Source organism: Schistocerca serialis, chromosome 9 (genome assembly GCF_023864345.2).
Source record: "Schistocerca serialis cubense isolate TAMUIC-IGC-003099 chromosome 9, iqSchSeri2.2, whole genome shotgun sequence".
In the NCBI taxonomy this organism is placed as follows: Eukaryota; Metazoa; Arthropoda; class Insecta; order Orthoptera; family Acrididae; genus Schistocerca; species Schistocerca serialis.
The window spans coordinates 137,598,079-137,618,560 of NC_064646.1; the positions used below are offsets into that span (position 1 = coordinate 137,598,079).

General features: G+C 41.2%; 1 protein-coding gene across 1 annotated transcript in view; it reads right to left on the minus strand.

Annotated features, from left to right (window-relative positions):
• Window positions 1–20,482, minus strand: part of LOC126419243 (uncharacterized) — a 67,214-nt gene that overhangs the window by 25,960 nt on the left and 20,772 nt on the right. The window lies entirely within an intron of this gene.

Sequence of the window (20,482 nt, forward strand, 5' to 3'; positions counted from 1 at the left end):
CAGTGTTCAAGAGAAATGAAATACAACCAGAATAATGCAAAAAGAATTTGAAATATTATTAGACGTAATACAAACAAAAGTAGTAACACAAATGAATCTGAGTCCCCTAGAAAATTCTCCCCCATCCCCTCTCTCCCTCTCCCTCCTTCTTTCCCTCTCCCTCCGACCATCCCTCTCTCTCCCTCTTCCCCCCCCCCTCACCCCCCCCCCCCCCCACAAAGGCCCAATTTGCTGACCAACCACCATGTCATCCTCAGCCAGTTGGTGTTTTCAGATGCTGATATGGAGGGGTTTTAGGTCAGCATGCCATTCTCCTAGCCATTGTCAGTTTTCATGACCTGGAGCCACTACTCTCAGTCAAGTAACTCCTCAATTTACATCATGAGGCTGACTGCTCCCAGGAAGGTCAACCGGATATGGCTGCTCAGATGGCTAGCAGTCCACGTGGAAACTGCACCTGACAGTGCTTAAGATGACCTGACAGAAACAATGTATCCACCACATGTGGCTGTTGATCCCCTGGAAGATAGCTCTACCAGAAAGACACTGTGGCACTTTTAAATCATTGGTAACCATATTCAATGATTACTTCATTGCAGTTCAGAAAATGCTTCATCCACTAATAAACAATCAAATACAGGCTCCAATTCTTTGGTTTCTCCTGGTGTATTTCTTGCTCGAACAGTCCAAGGGTGTACTGCCGGTCCATGTGTCCAACAGGCAAAATGTTTCGGTGATCAGACATGTCACCATCATCAGGTGCACTGACGAACTGAGCTCCGATGCCACCACAGATGCCGATGCCACGGTCTCAGCAGCTGCTGACATGCGGCAGCAGGCACAGACCGCGGGGAGAATGCCTTGCAGAGGGAGGGGATTTAAGGCGGCCGCTCACCCTCAGGAGCTCAGTTCGTCAACGCACCTGATGATGGCGACATCTCTGATCACTGAAATATTGTGCCCTTTGGACACTATGGACTGGCAGTACACCCAAGGGCTGTTCAACCAAGAAATACACTGGGAGAAACTGAACAATCACATCATATACTACTACAAGGAGGAGCTGTATCACAGCATGAAAAAATTTGATAAGCTGTGCCGCCGAAGGAGCCATTTGCTGAGTGGTCTTGCTTTTCTGAAGAGATGTCATGCTGATCAGGTTGTGCCAAATCTTGCTAAGGTCACGCATCACATCGATTCTGCAGCAGCTAAGAGAATTAAGAAGGTGCTAGCCTTGCCTTGGTTCATGAGAGGGTGCATTTTCCTAGGTGCAGAATTGACTACAACTCCTAGGAACAACTTAAACTACATCTACAACTAGCCAATCATTTTAATTCTGGGACCTGGGACTGGTTTGATGGTGTTACCTGGGTGACCACCAATTCTGCACATAAGAAGGCCTCGGGATGTCAGATATCTAAATTCTCTCATCTCTCTGACAAACCAGCACTGGAGGCCCCATGCAAGATGGTCATCAATCTCATGGACATTGAGCTGACTGGGGATGCAATTTCTGTTCTGGAGAAGGGACTTAATTTTGCTCGCACACCTAGGTTCATGCTGGTAGTGGACATTGACAGTGCAGTTGAAGAGGTTGCTGTGCGACTACCACCTGAAGCAGCTGAAGAAGTATGCCAGGAAACCTGCCGTGCTCTGATAAGAACTAAACCGATCAAGTCGAATATTACCAGCAGGGAGAGGGCAGCCATTCAAGACCTGAGACAGAGCCATGAGATTGTTGACTTACCAGCTGCCAAAGGCAATGGTACGGTTATTCTTTCCCATAAGGACTACATTGAGAAGACGCAGAGCTTGCTAGTTGATGAATCTTACAGGAAGATCAATGCTGGCCCCACAAAGAAGGAGGAGAACAAGACTAGGGCTCTTCTCAAGGACATGGATGTACCAGAGTGTGTTGCCAAAAAATTTAACACCTCAAGGACCTGTACTGCCAAGACTTTATGGACTCCCTAAAGCCCACAAAGAAGGGGTGCCATTATGCCCAACTGTCAGCAACATTAGGGCACCTACATATTTGCTGGCCAAATACCTGGCAGAATTATTAACCCCCTACGTGGGTAAATGCCCTTATCATGTTCTTAATTTTGTGGATTTTGTAAAATGTCTCAACAGCTTCAAGCTGAAAGACTCAGATATCCTGGTGAGTTTTGACATTGTTTCATTATTCACCAGGGTACCTCTTCAAGTGTCAGTTGAGCTTACTGCACGGAAATTTGACAAGAAGACGACCGACCATTTCAGGCATGTCCTGACCTCCATGCATTTTTTCTTTAATGGAGATTACTATGAACAAACAGAAGGAGTCACAATGGGGAGCCAACTCTTGCCTGTGGTTGCAAATTTCTATATGGAGTACTTCGAGCAGGAAGCTTTGGCATCATCCAAACGGAAACTTACTTGTTTTCTGCACCATGTGGATGACACGTTCATGATCTGGCCCTTCATAGACTCTTCACAGAGGATTGGGGCGCTAAAAACACTGATGCACAGGGTGTGCACCAGCTCTGACACAGAGAGTCTGCCCCATGAGCTGGAACACCTCAAAACTACTTTCCAGAAAAATGGGTACTCGGGATGGCAGATCAGACACGCTCTCCACCCCACCTCTACGGTACAGCATGTGGAAACAGAAGAAGTCATGGAGGGAGAGATAGCCACTGCCTATACAGGGTGGTCCATTGATCATGACCGGGCCAAATATCTCACGAAATAAGCGTCAAACAAGAAAACTACAAAGAACGAAAATTGTGTAGCTTGACGGGGGAAACCAGGCAGTGTTATGGTTGGCCCACTAGATGGTGCTGCCATAGGTCAAACAGATATCAACTGTGCTTTTTAAATAGGAACCCCCATTTTTTATTACATAAAGAAATATGAATGTTTTAGTTGGACCACTTTTTTCGCTTTGTGATAGATGGCACTGTAATAGTCACAAATATATAAGTACGTGGTATCACGTAACATTCCACCAGTGCAGATGGTATTTGCTTCATGATACATTACCCATGTTAAAATGGACCATTTACCAATTGTGGAAAAAGTCGATATTGTGTTGATGTATTGCTGTTGTGATCAAAATGCCCAATGGGAATGTGCTACATATGCTGCATGGTATCCTGGATGGCACCATCCAAGTGTCCGGACCATTTGCTGAATAGTTACGTTATTTAAGGAAACAGGAAGTGTTCAGCCACATGTGAAACATCAACCATGACTTGCGACAAATGATGATGCCCAAGTAGGTGTTTTAGCTGCTGTCGCGGCTAACATCAGTAGCAGATAAATTGCACGAGAATCGGGAATCTCAAAAACATTGGTGTTGAGAATGCTACATCAACATCAATTGCACCCGTACCATATTTCTATGGACAGGAATTGCATGGCGATGACTTTGAATGTCATGTACAGTTCTGCCACTGGGCACAAGAGAAATTACGGGATGATGACAGAATGTTTGCACGCATTCTATTTAGCGACAAAGCATCATTCACCAACAGTGGTACTGTAAACCAGCATAATATGCACTATTGGGCGATGGAAAATCCACGATGGCTGCGACAAGTGGAACATCAGTGACCTTGGTGGGTTAATGTATGGTGCGGCATTATGGGAGGGAGGATAATTGGGCCCCATTTTATCCATGGCAGTCTAAATGGTGTAATGTATAATGGTTTCCTACGTAATGTTCTACTGATGTTACTACAAGATGTTTCACTGCATGGCAGAACGGCAATGAACTTCCAACATGATAGATGTCCAGCACATAGCTCGCATGCGGTTGAAGCGGTATTGAATAGCATATTTGCCCATTGGACACTATGGACCAGCAGTACACCTGTGGAATGTTCAAGCAAATACAGGTCCCATTCCTGCAGTGACAATATATTTACCATAAAAAGAATTTTAGAGAAGTTATGAAAATGCAATTTGGAGACAAACATAGTTTTCACTGACTTCAAAAAACGTTTTTGACAGACTGAACAGGAAGAAACTGTGGGACCTAATGAGTAGAGCTGGATATCCTAGACATCTTATTGAAACTACAAAAATATTACACATGGGCACAAAAGTAATAATAAGGTTTGGTAATAATACATCTGAAGAAATCACTACCAATAAGGGACTCAAACAAGCCTGTAGCCTATCATTAACCTTATTTAATGTATATACAAATGATGTGATTAAAAATGTCAGACAGGAAGTAAATCTAGCTATACAGATTAATAGAAATAAATATGTTAATATTGTCATGTACACAGATGGTGTTAACATTTTGGAAGAAAGTGAAGATGATTAGTCCATAAATTACATCAATTAGGAAAAAAGAATAGAACCCTTGAACATCAATAAAGAAAATTAAAATCATGCTTCACCATGGGAAATGCCCAATACACCAAAAATAATAATAGATAATACACCACTTGAGCAGGTCTCCAACTTTAATTTCTTAGGATGAGAAATAAGCTATGAACTGGACAAAGACATAGAGAATAAGATTAATGAAGCCAATTACCGTTTGGAATGATAAAAAATTCCAGAACAAAATTAAAATTTTATAAAACAATGGCTACACCTGTATTGCTATCAGGAATTGAGTCATATATCCCTAAAAAACGTGATAAAAGCTAACTAAAATCAGCAGAAATGAGATTTCTAAGGAGAATGAGAGTTGTTACCAGAGAAGATGATATAAAAATTGAAGATGTTAGGAATAAACTAAATATTTGTAATGTTAATGAAAAGATTGAATAAAACAAAGCATTGTGGAACTGTCATCTACATAGAATGAGTGCAAGAGAATCCCACTCCTGGCCATTCTGTACAACACAAGAGGAAGAAGTAACACAGGAAGACACAGAATGAGATGGCACTGAAAAATGAAGACAGAACAGGCACAAGGGCCTAAGCCTTCAAATTCAGAAGAAAAAGAAAATATAGGTGCTTTAGATTTAATTGTGCAGATACTACATACACCACCAACAGACACTAGTTTCAAAAGTACAACCCCTCAGGAAACTACAAAATTCCATCAGAATACAGAAAATAAGTGTTCCTACTGGCTATGGTAGTGTCCAATGATTTAAAAGTGATAAAATTCAATTCAATTTATTATCATCCATCTCATTATTTGCATGATATAGGAATTGTTATATAGAAAGAAAGAGAGAGAGAGAGAGCATGATTTATATTTTTAACAATTAAGGGAAATAACATTTTGTTAGTTACACTTTACATATTTTGTCTTCTTTTTACATGAAACATGAGAAAAAATTTACAAGGCTTATACAAAGAAAAATCCATTAAGGGGAATAACATTTTCCTAATTACACTTTAATATTTTTCTTAACTAAACTTCACATATTTTGTCTTCTATTTACATGCAAGTTGGAGAAAAACGAAAGATTATGCAGAAAAATCAAAAGATGAGCACTATCTCTTTGGATAGCAAAGAAATTCATCAACGTTATAGAAACTCTGACCTAATAGTAGCCTCTTTAATTCTTTTTAAATATATGTAAGTTTTGTATGCTTTTTATTTCTTTGGTGAGGCATTGAACATTATTTTGGGTAGTTACATCACACTATTTTGGTACAGGGATTTTGAATGTAAGTTTCTCTGGAAATAGTGCCTGTTTCTGGTCTGATAGTCATGTACTTCTCTGTTTAGAGAAGAGAATTCTTGATTTGACTTTAGGAAACATACTGATTCATAGATGAATAAACTAGGGAGGGTCAAAATTTTTAACTCCTTAAAGAATCCTCTACATGGATCTCTGTAGGCAACACCCTTCAGAATACGAATAGCTCTCTTTTGGAGCTTAAAACAACTTTTTGCGAAACCTTTATTCCCTCAAAATATAATACCATATAGTAGATTACTATGAATGTAAGAGTAGTAGGCACGTAGTACTGTTTCAAAATTGTAGTTTTCTTTAAGTTTTCATAATATATAACAGTATCTACTAAGATTTTTTATTAATTTCTGGTAAAGCTGTTTTCTATGGGGTTAACTGCTATGCTGTAGTGGATATGCTGTTTCCTGTCAGATCACGAAAGTGCTGACTTGGTTGGATTATCCTAAAACTGCCTCATTATTAATCATGACTCAACACAAATTTCCTGACAGGAAAGCAAATCAATTTTAGTTACAGACATATTTAATTATTTCCACTCTTTTCAAAAGTGGTGTGTGACAGAATACTCATTTAACTGAGCAGAGCTTGTTAACTCCCTCTTAGTTTGATTCTTGTAGAGTATTCATCACAGCAAAATCAATACAGAATCTCACAAATGAAGTTCTAGAAGAAAAATTATCCTATTGCAACATTCCGTGATGCTGAAGCCTTTGATTGGGTGGCTCACAAAATTCTGTCTGTCAGACTAATGTGTTAGGGCATTAACAGTATCTCTCTCTCATGGATGCAGAAGGTAGCTAAACAGGCTTGCAAGTGATCACAACCAACAGTTTTAGTCTTAATCCCACAGAGATTCATATTAGAACTTCAAACAAGAAATAATGGTCTGTTAGCACCAGAAGTAAACATTAATTTCCATACATGGAATGAAACACAATGTGGAAAATTCATACAGTCCAGTTGGATGAAAAGTTAAACAGGATGTAACACATAGGTAAAGCAATCAAGCGGCTCAGCTCAACATGTTTTACCTTTAAAAGAATCTCTCACTATGTTGACTTAAAGACAAGACTGTGGGCTTATTTAGTATATTTTCACCTCTACTGCCTTATGGAATACTTTCCTGAAGCAGTGCATCTAGAATAAATAATTATTCAGCAAAAATAAGCAGTAAGAATCTTGTATAAAATGGATAACCATGCTTCTTGTAGCAACATTTTTAAGGATTTTGCAATTCTTATACTTGCTTCCCTATGCATTTACTCCATAATGGGTTTTAATGCTGACAATAGTAATCAGTTTCCGCTGACCTGTGCTGTGCATAATAATTTATTTTTTATTTATTTATTGTATTTTTTTTGCATGGAGACAACTGGTGTCTTTTGCAAATATATATATATATATATATATATATATATATATATATATATATATATATATATATATATATATATATATATATATATATATATATACAATAATTTATTTTAGTTTAATATTAATATTCACTTAAAGAATATAAACACTTGTCAATCAAGAAATATTTCAGTTTCACTTTGAATAAGTTCCCTTTGTGGCACCTTATAGAGCTCGGTAATCTGTTGTACCATATTTGACCACTAATGCATGGACTATGGTCTGTTGTTTTTAATTTTGTTCTTTGTCTGTAGTAGCAGTCTTTATTTCTTGTATTATAGGCATGCACATCAGAGCACTTCGTTGCTTTGTTTTGATGTGTCACAAAAAATATAATTAATTTGTAAAGATACAGTGAGTAGACTGTGAGGTATTTATGATGAACAAAGATTTCCCTGCATGAATCTCTATACCCTAATCCATGGATATTTCTGATTGCTCTTTTTTGTAGGGTTAATATTCTGTTCATATGTATGTCGGCAGCACAACCCCATATCTCTATCCCGTAATTAATCTGTGCAAAAATGGTTCCATAATAAATTGTTTTTAATGTCTGATGTGGGACTACTTTTGATAACTGGCTAATTAGATGTAATGAACTGCTGATTTTATTGCATAAAAATTTGATATGGTTTACCCATCTTAGGTTTTCATCTAGGTGAATACCTAGAAATCTGCAGCCTTCTGTGTCCACTACTTCCATTCCACCTATGTTACTGATAGAGGTTTGGTGTGAGTTTGTAAGTTTAAATGGCAATAACTGAGATTTACTGATATTAACTTTCAAACCTTGATCTTGGAAATAAATAATACACGATACAGGTGTAGACTTTGTCTGTTAGTCTAAAGTAGTTTAGAGTGGAGTTATATACTCTTGTGTAAATGTAGTCAACTAACATAAAGCAAAATATTGAGAATAACCTCCAGTTTAAAAGAAAACTAAACCATTCCTCATTAGTCACCTTCTTTTTTTTTGAAAGGTGCAGCAACATTTGAAGTAGGGTATCAGTTGTACAGGTGCATGAAAAGTAGTGCTGTACTGTAAATAGGTAAATAGTACTCAGTATTTGCAGAGATAGGTAACTGTTTTGCCTGAAAAATACCATTGTAATTAAATAAATATTAAGCCAGCAATGTATATATTTTCTTTTGTGTAAATAAAGCAGGGTGTATGTGTGTATGACTGGAATCTCCTTCCAAACCCCTAGATCTATTTCAACCAAATATGGAACACAAACAGCAGGCCTCTTGTGTATCAGCACAGTGGGGTTCATACCTCCTAGCTCCAATAGAAGTGAAGAAATGGGCAAACAAGTGTTTTTCTGGCCTCTGCCATAAAGACTGCCCAGCATGACAGGTGTGATGTGTGGGAATAGTATCAGACTGCCTTATCAACCTGCTTTGCAGGGTAGCCAACACATCAGAGGCAAGAAATGGTTTTCAGCCCCTGGTGTGTAAGCTGCCCTGCACAATGGGTGCATTGTGTTGGAGTAGTATGGAACTGCCTAACCAACCCACTTTGTAGGGCAGCTAACATGTCAGTAGCAAATAACAGTTTTGAAGCCCATTGCTTGGAGGCTACCCTACACAACAGTTACATGAGAGTTATGTCAGAATCCATCATCAACCTGTTGCACAGGGGATGGGTAGAGAGCAGGGGCAGGTGGAAATGGAAGGTGAGAAGGGGGCAGAAAGGATGGACTGAGGGAAGGGGCAGGAGGGGCTCTTTCAGGATGGAGGATGAGATGGGCAGAGAAATGAGCAGCAAGAGATGAGCAGAGAGGGGTGAGGAGGAGAATGATATGGGCCCGCTCTGGCCGCCTCCATCTGCGGTGGTGGCCTCCTGGTGTTGCCTTTACGGTCCGCGCCCGCGAGTGGAGGTGACCATAGCAGGCACGGACGGAATAGGGAACGTCCAGAGTGGCAGGGGAATGCCACTCATGGGTGCAGACCGAGAAGGCAACACCAGGAGGCCACAACCACAGTGGAGGCGGCCAGAGTGGGCGTGGACGGAATAGGGAACACCTAGAGCGGCAGGATAGTGCAACGGCAAACAGAACACCAGGCACCGGGCAGGCATAAATATGCGAACCGGTCCAGCAAGCAGCCAGTCTCAGGTCACACCTGATGAAGATGTCAAGTAATGATGTCGAAATATCGTGTTTGGAAGACGCTGATATCCAGCAGAAAACCTGATTTCCACGAGATGTCATCAAATCGCCGGGAAAGTCTAAGAAATTGCTGTCATATTGGTTGCTGTGCACAATGGGCGTGTTGTGTGGGGATAGCAGTAGCTGCATTACTGGCCTGCTTCGTTGCTCAGCCTGCATATCAGAGGCAAGAAATGGTTTGCAGCATCCAACATGTAAGGTGCCCTGCATGAGAGGTGTGTCTTGTCAGAACAGTACTCACCTGTTTTATCGGCCTGATTTGCATGGCAGCCTAGACATCATCGGCAAAAAATGATTTTCCAGTTCCCAAGATGTAGGCTGCCCTGCACAACAGGTATATTGTATAAGAAAAGTGTTAACCTGCCAGATCAATCTACTTTGCAGGGCAGTGCACATGTCAGGGGTAAAAAAAATCTTTTGGGCCCCGACATATAGGTCACCCTGCTTGATATGCGTACTGTGTTGGAGTAGCATTGATCTGCTTTATCGACCTGCTTGCATGGTGGCCTGTATGTTGGAGCAAATAAATGATTTTCAAGCCCCTAGTGTGTAGCCTGTCCTGCATGACAGGCATGTTCTGGGAGTAGTATTGGTCTGCTTTATTGAACTGTATTGCACGCATTACAAGTGTTGATGAACATATCTGGGCACAAGTTGAAAAGGATAGAGGAGGGAATGGACAGAGCGAGTGGGAGGAAGTAATGGACAGAGAGATGGAGGGAGGTGGAGAAGCATGAGGTAGGTTGAAACTGTAGAGGGTTGGTGGGAATGGACAAGGGTTAGGCAGAGATGGAAAAAAAAGTGGGAGAGATGGGTATGGTGAAAGAGAAGAGAAGAGAATAATGATATGGTCAGAGAGAAGCAGTGGAGGAAATGGGCAAACAGAGGGGGAGAAGGAGATGAAGAGACACAAGAGGAAATAGACAGGGATGGGAGGATGAGGTGGAAAAACAGAGGGAGGAAGAAGTGGACACAAAGAGGAGGAGAAGAAAGTGTGTTCAATACATGTGTCAAATACATATGCATGCAATGCTGCAGGGAAAGGATATATAAAGTGGACTGTAAGTATGTGTGTATGTGGGTCCAAGATCTCCTCCCAAACCATTGGATCGATTTCAACCAAATATGACATACATATAGCTATTTTTATGAGAATCAGTACTGTGAGGTTTAAAAACTCCTAGCTGCAATGGAAGCAGCAATAAAACAAATATGTTTTCTTTCTGCCCCTACCTAAGAGGCTGCCCTGTAGGAGAGGTTTGATGGAGCATCTAAAAGGACACCCTCCTCTAGTATTATTTTTCCTCAATAGAAGTAGCCAATACCAGAAATATTTTCAAAATCTGAATAGGTCAATATTGTCTCAGCTGTTTTTCTAAAAAAATTCATATGATTTTGTACATGATGTTTTATGTTACAAGCCAAAATCTATAAAAAGAAATTACTTTATTTTCATTATTGCAATCCATATGTACTAGCTTTGAATGTACAGCTGAAATTGTTAGTTTTCTTTTAGAAACACTTGAATTTACAAAATATTTGGTACACTTAAAATTTATATTATTAAGTATTATTTAGTACTTTTTATTATATTTATTTCTGGATTCATTTATAAAATAATACCATAAATTAATAGAAATTCATTAGTCAAGAAAATTTGTAAACCCTTTGGAATATTTTTATTACTATGGAGTGAAAAGTAATGGGTATGCCTGATGTGACTGGACGTGTTTTTTATATTTGGGCTTTATATTTGGCTTTGTTAATGTGAAAATTCAAAAGACAGGGTGCTACAGAAAAATGTGAGAGAATAAATTATCATGACAACAAAATATTTGCACAGGCTTAATTCAAATGTAATTATGTCAGTTGAAACCATGAGATCCCAAAATATTAAAATTTCAGCTTCAAGAATCAGCTCCTCGACATTAAGAACTGCTGTGAGGTGAGGGGAAAAAAAGATAAGTAAATAGTTTATTGTAAATCTTACTCCTCTTCTATTTTTTTAAAAAAGAGACCGTACCAAAAGCAATAGTAGCGACATCAACAACAAATTTTGAGGGAGGGGGAGGTTACAAGCAGTATCAGCCTGCCTTATCTACATGTGTTGCAGGGCAAAATTTTTTTTTCAGCCCCTGAAATGTAGATTATCCTGCATGACAACCATATTATGTTAGAGGATTATGAGCCTTACATGCAGGATGCCTTGCATGAGAGGTACATTGTGGGAGTAGCATTGGTCTGCTTCATCGACCTGTTTTGCAGGGATTGCACATGCAAATGTTTGTGGTTGGGGGAGGGTTGAAACGGACAGACAAGGAGATGGAAAGAAAGGGAACAGGAGTGCATGGACAGGGAGAAAAGGAACAGGAGATGGAACAGAGGGAGAGGAGGAGATTGATAGGGAAGGGTTGAGGAGAAGGTTGAGAGGAACAGGGGAAGGAGAGATAGAGAGAGGGGCAGGAGGAGGTGGATATAGAGAAGAAGAGGAGCAAATTGATAAGGAGAGGGGCAAGAGAAGATGGACACTGGAGAAGTTTGGACAGAGAGAAAGGGATGAGGAGGAGACAGACAGGAAGAGGTGGGAGGACAAGATGGACAGAGAGACATGGGAGAGCAGGAGATGAACAGAGAGGATGGAGAGGAGGAGTAAATGGACATAGAGGGAAGGGAAGAGATGGACAGAGAGAGTGGAGAGGAGGAGATGGACAGAAAGAGAAGGGAAGCAGGAGGGGATGGGCAGAATGAGTGAGAGGAGGAGATGGGCAGAGAGGAGGGGAAGTATGATATGGGCTTAGGTGGGATAAAAGTATGGACAGAGAGATGGAGAGGAGGCTATGATGAGAGTGAGGGAGAAGAGGAGACTGGTGTGTGTCGGGGAAGAGGAGATCTAGAAAGAGTTGATGAGAAGACATGTACAATACATGTTAAACACATATGCATGTGAAGCAACAGGGAAAGGAGCACAGATGCTGGCAATCACTTGTTTCTCTACAGTCCCTAGCGTATAGGCTGCACTGCACAACACACAGGTTTTTGAAGGGAAGCCTATATGTCAGGGCCGAGAAACTGTTTCTGACCCCTGAAATGTAGACTGGCCTGTACAGCAAGCATATTGCATTGAAGAAGTATAGGCCTGGCCTGGCGACTTGGCTGAGGTGCAAGAAACTGGTTTTGAAGACCCTGACATGTAAGCTGCCCTACATGGCAGGCATGTTGTTGGACTAGTATCAAGCAGCTCCATCAACCTGTTGGGCTGGAGCTACAAATGTGAACAGGCACATGTGGGGAGGTTTGATACAGATAGTGGAGTGGATGCACAGAGAGCAGTGTAGGAGGTGATGGATAGGGAGAGAGAGGGTGCAGAAGGGTTGCACAGAGAGAGGGAGCAGGATGGGATGGACAGAGTGAGGGGAGACAGAGGGGAGGAACAAAGGGGTTTTAGAGGGTTACGGATAGGAGAAGGAGTTGGATAGGAAGAGGGGAGCGTGAGGAAATGGAGAGTGGGAGGTGGGCAGTAGGAAATGTACAGAGAGATTGTGGCAGGAGAAATTGTACAGAGAGAGAAGGGAAGAAGAAGATGGTCAGAGACTGAAGGCGAAGGAGGAGATGGACAGAAAGTAAGGGGGGGGGGGGGGATAGAAGTAGTGGGAAGAAGAGATGGAGAGAAATATTGTGGAAAAGTTAGACGGAGAAAGGAGACAGGATGGTTTGGGTAGAGAGAGGGGGCAGCAGGATAGGGGAGAAACATGTGCAGAGAGGTGGAGAGAAAGAGATATGAAGAAAGAGGAGCAAGGAAAAGATGTTCTGACAGGGGCATAAGGAGGATCTGTGTGAGAGAGAAGGGAAAGGAGAAAACAAATTAAGTGAGGAGACTAGTATTGACAGAGAGAGGAGGGAAGGAATAGATGGTCAAAGAGAGGGAGAGGAGGAGATGGGCCAAGTGGAGGAGGAGGAGGAGGTGGACCAAGAGTGGAGGAGAAGGAAATGTGTGTATTACATGTGTCAAACACTTATGTGAATGAACACCAGGAAAAGACTTTTATATAATAAATCAGAATAAGTTTGTCCAGAACGTTCTTCCACACTCCTTGATTAATATCAACCCTATGCAACAGACAAACAGCAAATGGTATGAGTATCAGCACTGTGGGGTTTATACCCTCCTACTTCCAATAAAAGCACAGCTAAGGACAAAAACATGTTTTTTCAGTCCCTACCACACAGGCTGCTTGGCACAACAGGTATGCTGCATAGAGATAGTATAGGACTAGCTTATTGACCTACTTTGCATTGCAACTTTCACGTCAGATGCAAGAAATGTTTTTCCAACCCCAACATGTAGGCTGCCCTGCACAACAGATGTGTTGTGTGGGTGTGGTACTGGCCTGCTTTATCAACCTCTTTTGCAGAGACTACATGTGTAGATGTGCACAACTGGAAAGATGCGGAAGGAGATGGATAGTGAGAGGGGAGGAAGGACGAGGTGGGCAGAGAAAAGGGGCAGGAGGAGAGGACAGAAAGGGGAGATGGGTAGAGGGGAAATACAGAGAGGGGGAGGATGAGATGGGCAGAAAGCATAGGGAAGAGGAGATGAACACATGGAGATGGGGAAGGAAGAAATATACTGATAGAAGGGAAGGACAAAATGCTCAGAGAAGGGGGAGGGAAAGATGGGAAGAGAGAGGGGAGGAGGAGATGGTCAGTGAGAGCAGAGGAGCAGATGGACATGCATGAGGCAGGTGGAAGGTGTAGATGGTAGTGGACAGGTGGAAAAGGAGGAGGTGGATTGGAGGAAACCTAGGTATAGTGAGTGTGGAGGAGGAAATGGATAGCTAGATATGAATGGATCAGGTGTACAGGGATGCAGAGAGACAGGGGAAGGAAGAGTTTGGCACAGAGAGAGAGGAGAAGGAGATGTGTGCACTGCATGTGTTGAATGCATACACGAGTGAAGCTAAGTGGAAAACACTGCTCTGCATGACAGTTGAGTTGTGTGGAATAGTATCGCCCTGTCTTATTGACATGTATTGCAGGGGTAAGAAACAGTTTTTCAGTACCCTGGACGACAAGCTTGTTGTGTTGGAGTAATATCAGTGTGCTTTATTGACCTTTTTCGCAGGGCTACTCCTGTGAATGAGCATGGATATGGATATGATGAGATGCACAGAGGATGCGATGTACAGAGAAGGGGCAGGAGAGGATAGACAAGGAGAGAGTGTGTAGGAATGGATGGACAGGAGCAGATGGACAGAGAAGGAGTGGAGGAAATGAACAGACAGGAGCGTATGGCAAGGTGGATAGGGGGAGGGATGGCACAGGAGGGGAGGACAAGAGGACATGGGCAGAGATAGGGAGAGTGTGTTGTGCAGGTAGAGTAAGCATGCCTTACAGGGGCTACATGTGCAGATGAGCATGGCTGTGCAGAGAGGGCAGATCGGATGTGTAGTGAGAAGGGGAAGAACAATGTGGACAGAGAAAAATGGCAGAGGAGGAGATGGACAGATAGAGAGGTGGGAGGAGGTGATGAACACAGAGAAAGGGAAGAGGGGTATATGTAGAGAGGGAGATGGATGGAGAGACTGGGGAGGAGATGGATGGAGAGAAGGGAGGAGGAGGAGGTGAAGAGAGAATGTGGAAGAGGATGAGGTGGACATAGAGGGGGGCATAGGAGAAGGGCACTGTGAAGAACAAGGATGGTTCAGAAGAGGACATGGGGAGTAGAAGGTGGGCAGAAAGAGGGGTAGGAGGATATACACAGAGGGAGGTGGAGGAAGATGTGATGGGGAAGAGAGGGCAGAAGAGATGGAGAGATAGAGAGAGTGGAGAGAAGGAGATGCAGAGAGAAAGGAAAATGAGTGGTGAGGAGGACACAGACAACAGAGTGTGGTGGGAGGAAGATGTGGACAGAGAGACAGTGAAGGAAGAGTTGAACACAGGGACCTGGGATGAGGAGATGTGTGCAGTATAACCTTGAAACATGTATGCAAGTACAGCTGTGAGGAAAAAGCTAAAAGCATATTAAAACAAAGGTTATCTAGTATAAATCAGGTGGTAGAAATGTTTTTTTAAAGTAGCAGATATTTTTTCTAATTTAATTTATTAAATTTAGCTGGTATAAGCTTGAATAGCTTTAAGTAGTATAGTTTATTGGCACTATGATATACAGACAAAGTTTCTATCATATCCTTGCTTTACAGCTTAAGTTTCTAGGATTTATTTGCCTTCTGTTAATTTACAGCTTGATTGTTACACTCCTGTACTGTTCTTCTTGATGGGGTCATCAAAACATGGTGAACAGATGAATGAATGTGGGAGGTGAGGAAATGAGGACTAAGTAGTTAAAGTAATGAGTCAGGTTTGCAGCAGAGGATTGGCAGAAAAAAGCAGGTATATTTGAGTTTCATGTCCTGTTTGTGTTATGCTTATTACAAGAGTTGCACTTTCTAAGGTGAGCAGGGTTTAGGAAGGCAATTGGCTTCCTTCTTGTTGAAAGAATCATCCTGACAAGCAGCTAAATAAGTAAAATATAAATCTGGATAACTGCACAGATATTTTGAGTCTCATTTTTCCATAATATGAAATCAATGCCTTAATCAAGGCACAGAAAATAGAATAGAACAGATGACTGGAAATAAAAGAGAGGAAATTTGGAAATTGTGAGCAAAGCTATTAAAATGGTTTAAAAAAATGTATACATGAAGCAAGAGAGAGAGAGAGAGAGCTGCAGAAGGTGATATACAGAGAAACGCATAGCTAAGGAAAACATTCTGTAGGATATGAATTAGTAAAGAAAATGTTGTGAGCAATACTTACAATAAATATCTATATAAGCTGAAAGAATGACAAGACAGCAGAATTATATTCAAGAAATATAAAAATGAAGTAGGTGAAAAAGTATGCAAATGCAAGTAAAAATCAGGGAAAGATACAAGAAACAGTAAATTACCTGAAAACTGATATATATTACAACAAGCATACTGAAAGATAGTAGGGAGGAAACATTGAAACAAATGATAAGAAGATGAATTGAACATACGAGGGCAGTTCAATAAGTAATGCAACACATTTTTTTCTCGGCTAATTTTGGTTGAAAAAACCGGAAATTTCTTGTGGAATATTTTCAAACATTCCCGCTTTGTCTCGTACAGTTTCATTGACTTCTGACAGGTGGCAGCGCTGTACGGAGCTGTTAAAATGGCGTCTGTAACGGATGTGCGTTTCAAACAACGGGCAGTGATCAAGTTTCTTTTGGCGGAAAACCAGGGCATCTCAGATATTCATAGGCGCTTGCAGAATGTCTACGGTGATCTGGCAGTGAACAAATGCATGGTGAGTCGTTGGGCAAAGCGTGTGTCATCATCGCCGCAAGGTCAAGCAAGACTGTCTGATCTCCCGTGTGTGGGCCGGCCGTGCACAGCTGTGACTCCTGCAATGGCGGAGCGTGCGAACACACTCGTTCGAGATGATCGACGGACCACCATCAAACAACTCAGTGCTCAACTTGACATCTCTGTTGGTAGTGCTGTCTCAATTGTTCACCAGTTGGGATATTCAAAGGTTTGTTCCTGCTGGGTCCCTCGTTGTCTAACCGAACACCATAAAGAGCAAAGGAGAACCATCTGTGCAGAATTGCTTGCTCGTCATGTGGCTGAGGGTGACAATTTCTTGTCAAAGATTGTTACAGGCGATGAAACATGGGTTCATCACTTCGAACCTGAAACAAAACGGCAATCAATGGAGTGGCGCCACACCCACTCCCCTACCAAGAAAAAGTTTAAAGCCATACCCTCAGCTGTAAAGTCATGGTTACAGTCTTCTGGGACGCTGAAGGGGTTATTTTGTTCGATGTCCTTCCCCATGGTCAAACGATCAACTCTGAAGTGTATTGTGCTACTCTTCAGAAATTGAAGAAACGACTTCAGCGTGTTCGTAGGCACAAAAATCTGAACGAACTTCTCCTTCCTCATGACAACGCAAGACCTCACACAAGTCTTCGCACCCGAGAGGAGCTCACAAAACTTCAGTGGACTGTTCTTCCTCATGCACCCTACAGCCCCGATCTCGCACCGTCGGATTTCCATATGTTTGGCCCAATGAAGGACGCAATCCGTGGGAGGCACTACGCTGATGATGAAGAAATTATTGATGCAGTACGACGTTGGCTCCGACATCGACCAGTGGAATGGTACCATGCAGGCATACAGGCCCTCATTTCAAGGTGGCGTAAGGCCGTAGCATTGAATGGAGATTACGTTGAAAAATAGTGTTGTGTAGCTAAAAGATTGGGGAATAACCTGGTGTATTTCAATGCTGAATAAAACAACCCCTGTTTCAGAAAAAAAATGTGTTGCATTACTTATTGAACTGCCCTCGTAGAAGAGGAAAAGTGAAAAGCAAAGACAGAGAAAAATGAGTTGTTATTAAACAACAGCAAAGAGCACTAGTGGAAAAAACATACAGAATAATGAAGACTAGTAAGAAGTAAGCCACAAAAAGAAATACATTTATTGAAATTTGGCAGGGAAGAACTGAAGGTATTTTATCCAATAAAGAAGTGTTTTTGTCTCGCTAGAGATAGAAAAGTGTTAATGGTAAGTTCTGGGCATGTGTAAATAATTTAAGGAACAAAGGTAGCAACTCACTGAATAGTAAAGACAGTGATTTGCTGAAAGGCAAATAAAAGAGAACGAGAAAATTGCTAGCTTTTGGACAAAACCTATTTTCAGAGCTATAGATTCTCTCTCTCTCTCTCTCTCTCTCTCTCTCTCTCTCTCTCTCTCTCACACACACACACACACACACACACACACACACACACACACACACACACAGGGCCATTGAAAGGAACACAAATAAGAATGCGAATTTCGAAATCTGTGTGTATACAGGGTGGTCTATCTGAAGGATGAGATGGACAGCTAGAGAGGTAGGAGGAGGTGATGGACAGAGAGAGGGGGATGAGATTATCTCAAAAACTATACATTGAGTAAAAATAGTGGGTAAGACAAGTTCGTAAGCTCAAAGGAGGACATCAAATGATACTACATGTGACCTCCAGCGCCCACCCGCACTGAAATCAAGAAAAAAGTAAAAGTGGGGAAGAACTATGATTTATTTAGAATTATTCGAGAAAGATGCATCAAATCAATAAAAAATGTGTCAGTTCTTTCTTTACACCAAATTAAGCTATTTTTGTGCAAAATGTACTGTATCCTACTTTTAGCATTATTCAGGAACAATGACATGGACGCAGTAGAATGATGTTCCCATGAGGTGTTTCATAAGTGTGAGTCCCCTTGCCTTTCACAATACAGGGTGCTTAATTAATAAAATTGGCCATGAAGAAATCGTTCAAAATTATCCCCATTTGCTTCAATGCATAACGTCAATCGTCTGTGAAAGTTGCCCACAGTTTTGAGCAGCACATCCTGTGGTATGGCTGCACATGCTCTTCAAATGCATTGCTCCATATCATTTTGGGTTGTGGGCTGTCTTTGATAAACAATATTTTTTAAATAACCCCACAAGAAAAAATCAGGAGATGTTAGGTCTGGTGAACATGGAGGCCACTGAATTGGTCCACTGCGTCTTATCCACTGACCACTGACCAGGGCACCATAAATTTAAAATGTTCCACTCATTTTTAGCATAATGGGGAGCTGCTCCACCCTGTTGGAACCACATTTGTTGCCTAGTTTCTAAATTAACATCTTCCATTAGCTCCAACAAATCATCAGGGAGAATTTGTAAATAAGATTCCTCAATAACATTTCGATCAAAAAAATATGGTCATATCAAGTAACTGTTTAAAATTCCACACCAGCCCTTTAACGACCATCTGTGTTGATTTTCAACAGGTCTGTGACAGTGTGGATTGACAGGGGACCAATAATGACAATCATGACAATTTAATCCGCCATTGTTTTTGAATGTGGCTTCATCAGTGAACATGATGTATCTAAAAAATCATTGTCACCTCTTATCGTTTCCAAGGCCCACTGGCAGAAATGCATGCGTATTTGCATGTCTTTTGGCATTAATGCCTGTGTCAGTGTGATATGATACGCCTGATATTTATGTGCCTTCAAAATCCTCAAAAGAGTTGATTTCGGTATTCCAGTTTGTCTCTGAATCGCATGACTACTCATTTCAGGTTCCAGTTGACACAGGCGAGAACAGTAAGGGTACAAGTGTCATTTTCATTGTATTCGCGATGATGAGGTGGGCGGTGCATGTATCCATTTTAAGCTTGTTGAGTGCAATTTTGAATAATGTTTTCACTTGGATGTCGTCTGTTTGGGAAATCTTCCACATACAAATGCACAGCTGCATCATAATTGTAATGGCATTCACCTAAAATTAACATTATATCAACAATCTCTGAAGGAGGATAGTGAGCATGTTTTGCTAAAGAATAATTTACTTTCAACAGTTGATATTTACGGTTCACAATCTGAAAGTGAAATGACGTCTGATCGCATTGCACTGACTTTTATACTGAGCCATAGTTCACAGTATGGTCATGGTAGCACCACAGTTGGGTGAGTAATGCAATTGTGAAGAGTTCCATAATGAGATTTTAATACCATTCCACCTCCCTCCATCAAAAACTGTGGCGGGTAGGATACATTTTGTAAAAAAAATAGCTTAATTGGTGTAACGAAAGAATTTGTGCACATTTTGTATCTATTTGATGTGTCCTTCTTGGATCATTCTAAATAAATTGTAGTTCTTGACAATTTTAATTTTTCTCCATTTCAGTGCCATCTGTCAATGGTTTAAAAAAATGTTTCAGATTAAACTTGATTACCTTTTTATGAAGAATCCGAATCTGCATTAAAAAATGGGGGTTTCTGTTCAAGATTTAAAAGTTGCCCCCCGCCCCACCCAATGGGGCAGGGGCTGCAGGCCATTTGTAGTATCATTTGATGTCCCCCTTTGAATTCACAAACTTGTCTTACCCACTATTTTTACCCAATGCATAGTTTTTGAGATAATCTCATCTGAAACTTCAGACAGACCACCCTGTATATGGTGTAACTATAAAATAATGGAGCAATTGCTGAAAAATTTTTATTTCAAAAACATATATATTTAGTTATTGGCATCCTCAATATACTCCCCTCCACTAGCCCTGCAACACTCTATGAGAATTTTCCACTGATGTAAACAGTGCTGGAAATCTTTCTCTGCAAGCTCCGTGATGAGGTGTGCAGCTTTTTCTTTCACTGCTTC